At 46.2% G+C, this 7,500-nt stretch overlaps 1 pseudogene across 1 annotated transcript in view; it reads left to right on the forward strand.

The window, feature by feature from the left end:
• The window catches only part of LOC308369944 (eukaryotic translation initiation factor 4 gamma 1-like), a 23,463-nt pseudogene extending 18,507 nt beyond the window's left edge, over positions 1-4,956 (forward strand). Inside the window, exons 17-21 of the transcript XR_013969079.1 lie at positions 204-302; positions 1,548-1,685; positions 2,117-2,198; positions 2,390-2,530; positions 3,721-4,956. The product of XR_013969079.1 is annotated as a eukaryotic translation initiation factor 4 gamma 1-like (transcript). The remainder of the gene's footprint in view (positions 1-203; positions 303-1,547; positions 1,686-2,116; positions 2,199-2,389; positions 2,531-3,720) is intronic.
• Positions 4,957-7,500: the final 2,544 nt, after the last annotated feature.

Below are 7,500 nucleotides of genomic sequence, written 5' to 3' on the forward strand. Positions count from 1 at the left end.
GTGTGTGTGTGTGTGTGTCTGTGTGTGTGTGTGTGTGTGTGTCTAGGTGTGTGTTTGTGTGTGTGTGTGTCTGTGTGTGTGTGTGTGTTCATACGGTTCTCACCCTGTGTGTGTGTGTGTGTTGTGTGTGTGTGTGTGTGTGTGTGTGTGTGTGTGTGTGTTCATACGGTTCTCACCCTGTGTGTGTGTGTGTGTGTGTCCAGAGCCATAAGAAGATTGCATCTTTGTGGTCGGAGGCGGGGCTTAACTGGAGGGACTTCCTGCCGGAGGATGAAGATGTCAACAAATTTGTGACCGAACAGGTGGACATGCACTTCATCATCATCATCACCATCATCATCATCCTCTCAGGAGACTCTGTCTCACTCATATACACACTCATCCTCTCTTCCCATGTTTCTTCCTAACTTCTTCCCTCTCCCCCACCCATTCTCTCTTTCTTTCTTTATCTATCTCTCCCTCTCTCTCCCTCACCCCCACCCTCTATCTCTCTTTCTTTATCTATCTCTCCCTCTCTCTCCCTCACCCCCACCCTCTATCTCTCTTTCTTTATCTATCTCTCCCTCTCTCTCCCTCACCCCCACCCTCTATCTCTCTTTCTTTATCTATCTCTCCCTCTCTCTCCCTCACCCCCACCCTCTATCTCTCTTTCTTTATCTCTCTATCTCTCTCTCCCTCACCCCCACCCTCTATCTCTCTTTCTTTATCTCTCTATCTCTCTCTCCCTCACCCCCACCCTCTATCTCTCTTTCTTTATCTATCTCTCCCTCTCTCTCCCTCACCCCCACCCTCTATCTCTCTTTCTTTATCTCTCTATCTCTCTCTCCCTCACCCCCACCCTCTATCTCTCTTTCTTTATCTCTCTCCCTCTCTCTCCCTCACCCCCACCCTCTATCTCTCTTTCTTTATCTCTCTCCCTCTCTCTCCCTCACCCTCTATCTCTCTTTCTTTATCTCTCTATCTCTCTCTCCCTCACCCCCACCCTCTATCTCTCTTTCTTTATCTCTCTATCTCTCTCTCCCTCACCCCCACCCTCTATCTCTCTTTCTTTATCTCTCTATCTCTCTCTCCCTCACCCCCACCCTCTATCTCTCTTTCTTTATCTCTCTATCTCTCTCTCCCTCACCCCCACCCTCTATCTCTCTTTCTTTATCTCTCTATCTCTCTCTCCCTCACCCCCACCCTCTATCTCTCTTTCTTTATCTCTCTATCTCTCTCTCCCTCACCCCCACCCTCTATCTCTCTTTCTTTATCTCTCTATCTCTCTCTCCCTCACCCCCACCCTCTATCTCTCTTTCTTTATCTCTCTCCCTCTCTCTCCCTCACCCCCACCCTCTATCTCTCTTTCTTTATCTCTCTATCTCTCTCTCCCTCACCCCCACCCTCTATCTCTCTTTCTTTATCTCTCTATCTCTCTCTCCCTCACCCCCACCCTCTATCTCTCTTTCTTTATCTCTCTATCTCTCTCTCCCTCACCCCCACCCTCTATCTCTCTTTCTTTATCTCTCTATCTCTCCCCCCCTCTCTTTTCTCTCTCCCTCTCTCAGGCTGTGGAGTACACGGTGGGGGAGGAGTCAGTGAGTGCCAAGAAGGCGGAGCCTCGTAGTCCTCAGCAGCTGAGGGAGGAGCTAGAGCGACTCCTACAGGACAAGCCAGACAACCAGCGCATCTACGACTGGGTGGAGGTGTGTGTGTGTGTGTGTGTGTGTGTGTGTGTGTGTGACTAGTGCATCTACGACTGGGTGGAGGTGTGTGTGTGTGTGTGTGTGTGTGAGACTAGTGCATCTACGACTGGGTGGAGGTGTGTGTTTGTGTGTGTGTGGTTATGTCCCTGTGCCTATTTGACAGAGGTTGTGTGTGGGTGTGTGTGGGCCTATTTGACAGTGTGTGTGTGTGTGTGTGTGTCTATTTGACAGCGTGCGTGTGTGTGTGGTTTTGTCCCTATGTGACTATTTGACAGTGTGTCTGTCTGTGTGTGTGTGTATGTACCTATTTGACAGTATGTATGTATGTCTGTCTGTGTGTGTGTATGTACCTAGTTGACAGCGTGTGTGTGCCTGTGTGCCTATTTGACAGTGTGTGTGTGTGTGTGTGTGTGTGTGTGTGTGTCCTGCAGGCAAACGTAGAGGAGAAGCAGGAGGAGTCCAGTGTGTTTGTGAAGGCGCTGATGCTCACGGTGTGTCAGGCGGCAGTCATCTGTGAGTAGCTCCTCCTGCTCACACTACAGCCAATCAGAAGCCAGGATTCATAACCATCACATTCACTCTTCAACCAATCAAACTAGCATCTATTCCAACATCTGTCTAACCCCCAGGTACTGCTAGTCTTCACTAAACCAGACCTAAACACGTGTGTGTGTGTGTGTGTGTGTGTGTGTGTGTGTCGGCAGGTGAGAAGCCCTATAAGGTGGACACGGAGCAGATTACCCAGAGGGCCGTGCTGCTGCAGCGCTACCTGAAGGATGAGGAGAAGGAGCTGCAGGCGCTCTACGCCCTCCAGAGCCTGATGGTGCAGCTCGAGCAACCACCCAGTACGTGTGTGTGTGTGTGTGTGTGTGTGTGTGTGTGTGTGTGTGTGTGTGTGTGTGTGTGTGTGTGTGTGTATGTGATTAGTAATCAATGGTTCGACATGAACGAAAAGTAATCAACGGTTCGATCGACATGAACGAATAGTAATCAACGGTTCGATTCGGATAGATGAATAGTAATTAATGGTTCGATCGAGATCAATGAAAATTATAAAACAATTGGGTTCTATCACGTTATTTAGCTGTTTCCGATTGGTCGAGAGACGTTACATGCCATGGATTATCCAAGAACAACCCAACGGGGACTTTTCACAGCTAATAATAAATCAATCCGCGATGAAATATTCTATAGCGCATTGATGATAACCGTTAATTCAAAATTCTTATAATTGCAAACCAAGACCTTGGCAATGGAACTATTTTTTGTTGCGGAGAAACAATGACGAAATGAAACTTCGTGTTGAAATGTTAATTTGTTGACTGTAGAATTGTTTTATAAAAGCAATATAGCACTCGTGGGAGTGGGGTAGGTAAGGTAGGTGGGTAATCCCACGTATATTGTTGCCTAAACCACTTGGCCTCCCGTGGGGTTATCCCTTACCTACCCCACTCCCACTCTTGCTATATTGCTTAAGTAATCAATGGTTCGATCGAGATCAATGAATAGTAATCAATGGTTCGATCAAGATTAATAAATAGTAATCAATGGTTCGATCAAGATAAATTAATAGTAATCAATGGTTCGATCGAGATAACGAATATTCATTTCAAATTGCTTGATGAGTGACATCCTCAGTTGGTGTTCACACACACTCACACACACACTCCCAATGACTTTTCTCCAGCAGCCGTTCCAACCGCCCAAATTTGATTAATCATTGAAACTATGCTTAAAAAAAAAACTAATGACTTTGATTGATCATTGGAAATCACAGAATGTGTTTTGTAACGACCAAGATTGCAACAGCGGTTAGGCGACGACCATCGCTGTGGAAATGCACCTCAGTATTTTTATGTGTGTGTGTGTCAGCTTGTGTTTGTGTGTTGTAGACCAGACACTGTCGGTATTTAACAAGTTCTGTGTGCGTGTGCGTGTTCGTGTGCGTGTGCGTGTGCGTGTGCGTGTGCGTGTGCGTGTGCGTGTGCGTGTGCGTGTGCGTGTGTGTGTGCGTGTGTGTGTGTGTGTGTTCCAGACCTGCTGCGGATGTTCTTTGACGTGCTGTATGACGAGGACGTGATCAAGGAGGAGGCCTTCTACCGCTGGGAGAGCAGCAAGGACCCCGCCGAGCAGGTGGGCAAGGGCGTCGCCCTCAAGTCAGTCACCGCCTTCTTCACCTGGCTACGAGAGGCCGAAGACGAATCAGACAACAGCTAGAGCCAGGCCCCGCCCACCACAGCTGAGGAGCGCGGCACGGAACGATTAAAGGAGAAGATTTGAACAGAGAGAGAAGAGGAGCTGAAGAGTGTGTGTGTGTGTGTGTTTGTGGCTCAGTTTGTGTTTCTGAAGCCACGTGTCTTTACAGGAGGAGCAGGAGGCATTCTGGGAAAATAGACTTTTTTTTTTCTCCTAATTTCGTTTTTATTTTTTCATAATTTTTTTCTTGTCGATGTCCCGCCGCAATAGGGACTCGATTGATAACGTGTCCATGGCGACCGAAGAGTGTGTGTGTGTGTTTGTGTGTGTGTGTGTGTGTGTGTGTGTGTGTGAAAGCAATGCTGCTCAAATCTTTATTTTTCAGAAATCGTGTGGATGGGATTCTCTGTACGTGTGTGTGTGTACGTGTGTGTGTGTGTGTGTGGGTTTGACTCTGTTCACTTCCTGGTTGATACATGGGAGGGGCATGCAAAAGAGGACAGCTGCTTGGGGAGCTGTGATTGGCCGCTGTTCACTTCCTGTCTGTGGAGTGACAGGAGGGGAGGGGCCAACAGGCACCGTGAACTTTGACCTTGTATCTGCTCAGAGGTCGACCCGGATGCCCTTCTGTGGTCCGTCAGTCATCCCTTTCTTTCAGGGGAAGGAAAAGAAAAGACTGAGACGGATACGTCTCCTTTCCTGAGACCTGTGTGTGTGTGTGTGTGTGTGTGTGTGTGTGTGTGTGTGTGTGTGAGTGTGTGTGTGTGAGACGGAGAGGACAAACACACTCGTCTGAGAACAAACAACTTCTTGCTTTTCTTCTGAAAGCGTTTAAGCGCCCCTCACTCGTTCGTCTCCAGCCCTCTCTCTCTCTCTCTCTCTCTCTCTCTTCCACGGCGGAGGGTGTGTGTGGTGGATACACCAGTTTATTGATTACAAATTGAATCACTTTTGTAAATAATTTTGTTTTTGTTTTTGCTTTTCTTTCTGAAGTATTTAATGAAGAGAAATCTAATGGCTTCTTTCCACAGCTCTGAACTGGACAAGACAATAAATAACATTGCAGTTAAAAAAACACCCAGACTCTGTGTGTGTTTGCATGCGTGCCTGTGTGTTTCTGTCTGCACCTGCTAGTGTGTGTGTGTGTGTGTGTGTGTGTGTCTGTCTGTCCGGCCTCGGTGGCTACGGCCGAACACCATCCGTGGGAATATCCCTTACCTACCCCACTCGCTCGAGTACTATATTGCTTAAACATACTGTATATATGTCTATGGGAGTGACCCCTGGCCTAGTGGCCGGTCGTTGGGGCGGCCGTTATCAAACCTACGAATCCAAGAACAGGAGACGAGGCACGGTGTCAAATTTGAATCTAGGCCTACGCCATCTTCTGTCCAGACGGTCCTGCTATTAAGAGTTATTAAACACACACACACACCACCACCATCACCTGTCCAGACGGTCCTGCTATTAAGAGTTATTAAACACACACACACCACCACCATCATCTGTCCAGACGGTCCTGCTATTAAGAGTTATCAAACACACACACACACACACACACACCATCATCTGTCCAGACGGTCCTGCTATTTAGTTATTAAATCCGGCCCTGGAGTAGAGAGGAAGGCACGGGAGCGTTTCTAGCTGTTGAAAAGATCAGTCAAGTTTGCCTGTGGAGACTGGCGTTGGTAGATTGTGTGGAAATATCTAGATATTACAAGCGTGATGAAAGACTGTTCTGTTTTATCCCTATATAGCCTATATGTATTATCCCTATATAGCCTTTATGTATGTGTTTTCTTCCTCTAGAATGCTTTTGTTTCTTATGGCCAGACAGTGAAGACTTAACCGTGGGCTAATTATTGACGTAGAAGGCTAGCTAACTATAGTCAGGTGAGTAAAAGTTTGGGCATCAACCTAATTCGATACCCGATGTACATACCCAAGCGCAGTGGTTAACCTCGAGGTTTATGCTAAGAAGGTTGAGGTAAGCCAAGAAGGTTAACCTGTTGTGTCTTTATTTTTTAAAGAGTTTTTCATCTGGGTGCATGAGTCCTCCAACTTTGCGTGAACTGTACATCGCTGGCTTAACGTCCCCCTTCTTCGAACGCTGCAAGTCAAGTTCCACAGTCTGTCAACACTTCGTTTTCAGTGAGAAAATTACTCCGGCCTAGACTTAAAATATTGTTATATTGTTATATATCTATATATATATAACAATACACATATACACATATTGACCCCAATAAAATGTTCAATACACCCAACAGCAAACACGAGCCCACACACACACACACACACACACACACACACACACAGAGGACTTGACCCCAATAAAGTTTTCAATACACCCAAAAGCAAATATATATATATATATATATATATATAATACCTAGGCCCGAGTGTTTGGACCTTACGACGCCACTGGTGGAGGCAAAGACTGCTTTGTAAGAAGAAGAAGACTGTCGGTAATAATACGCAAAAAAACAACATATTTGCCTCTCAATGCGTTTGGTAATATAGCAGCTGTGTATTTAGTCCACCAGGGGGCCCTGTTTCTCTATATTTGAGTTCTTGATTTTGATACTCGATCACGCCATAATGTTTGTATCCACAAGGAGAAGCTGTTTCTCTGTGTTCCTTGAAATGTATCGGTGCCGAAGTGAGACTTCTCAAACACTACAATAGAAGCAATCTATCACCACAATACACATATACACATATTGACCCCAATAAAATGTTCAATACACCCAACAGCAAACACGAGCCCACACACACACACACACACACACACACACACACACAGAGGACTTGACCCCAATAAAGTTTTCAATACACCCAAAAGCAAATAGAAACACACACACACACACACACACAATCAAGCCGTCATCAGCAGTCTAAATACTGCAGGGAAGCCTGGACAAACACACACAAACACACACAGAGGACTTGATCCCAATAAAGTTTTCAATACACCGAACAGCAAACACAAACACACACACACAACCATGCCGACATCAGCAGTCTTAATACTGCAGGTAAACCTGGATAAACTCACTCTCGCACACACACACACACACCCATTAGTCTGGAGTGTAAGTGTGATTCGTAGACAACAATGGTTTTTACAGCAGGTGTGCATTTGAAAAAACACATTATCTCTTCAATAACTAGTTGTGTGTGTGTCCTTTGAAGGTGGAGTGTGTGTGTGTGTGTGTGTGTGTGTGTGTGTGTGTGTGTGTGTCTTTTGAAGGTGGAGTCAGTGGTGTAGTCCAGGGTATACAGCATTGCGTATACCCACTTCTCAAAACAGGGCCTTTATCCTGGGCTGTATGGGCTGCTTAAAGAAATTGCCAAATTAAAAGTATACCCACTTCTCCAGTGACCACTAAACAACAGTGTGTGTGTGTCTGTGTGTGTGTGTGTGTGTGTGTGTGTGTGTGTGTGTGTGTGTGACTGTGTCTGTGTCTGTGTGTGTCCTTTGGAGGTGGAGGGTGTAAGACCTAACTGTACTCAATAACACATCCCTCCCTCTGTTATCACTTTATGATCTGGCCTTCACCTCTGTGTGTGTGTGTGTGTGTGTGTGTGTGTGTGTGTGTGTGTGTGTGTGTATAGA

The sequence above is a fragment of the Sprattus sprattus genome (assembly GCF_963457725.1).
Source record: "Sprattus sprattus genome assembly, chromosome: 9".
Taxonomy (NCBI): Eukaryota; Metazoa; Chordata; class Actinopteri; order Clupeiformes; family Clupeidae; genus Sprattus; species Sprattus sprattus.